The sequence below is a fragment of the Saccopteryx bilineata genome, chromosome 8 (assembly GCF_036850765.1).
Source record: "Saccopteryx bilineata isolate mSacBil1 chromosome 8, mSacBil1_pri_phased_curated, whole genome shotgun sequence".
NCBI lineage: Eukaryota > Metazoa > Chordata > Mammalia > Chiroptera > Emballonuridae > Saccopteryx > Saccopteryx bilineata.
The window spans coordinates 7,284,925-7,285,441 of record NC_089497.1 but is presented as its reverse complement, the minus strand read 5'-3'; the positions used below and the strand labels follow the sequence as shown (position 1 = coordinate 7,285,441).

Sequence of the window (517 nt, the reverse complement as noted above, 5' to 3'; positions counted from 1 at the left end):
GGGCGTCGCTCTGTTGCGACCAGAGCCACTCTAGCGCCTGGGGCAGAGGCCAAGGAGCCATCCCCAGCGCCCGGGCCATCTTTGCTCCAATGGAGCCTCGCTGTGGGAGGGGAAGAGAGAGACAGAGAGGAAGGAGAGGGGGAGGGGTGGAGAAGCAGATGGGCACTTCTCCTGTGTGCTCTGGCCGGGAATCGAACCCGGGACTTCCACACCCCAGGCCGACGCTCTACCACTGAGCCAACCCGCCAGGGCCAGCCCTGTGTTTTTGGCTGCATTCCTCTGTAGTGGGGTTTCTGCCCCTCTGAGTGGGGATGGGGGAGGGAGCGGGTTGTTCAGATGCCACAGACTCTCACTGTTCCCACTGAGTGTTAGGTTTTCTTGAATAAAGTTTTCTTCATTAACAGTATTTATTGCAGTATTTGTTGCAGACCATTTATAAAGAATTGAATTTTTTAAGTGATTTTTACCAATTTCACTGTGGGACCATTACATTGCCATGCCAGAAATCAACCTTCGG

General features: G+C 54.0%; 1 non-coding gene across 1 annotated transcript; it reads right to left on the bottom strand.

The window, feature by feature from the left end:
* Positions 1-176: 176 nt before the first annotated feature.
* TRNAP-GGG (transfer RNA proline (anticodon GGG)) lies at positions 177-252 on the bottom strand. Its single transcript has one exon. It is a non-coding gene; the product is annotated as a tRNA-Pro (tRNA).
* Between the last annotated feature and the right edge of the window lie 265 nt (positions 253-517).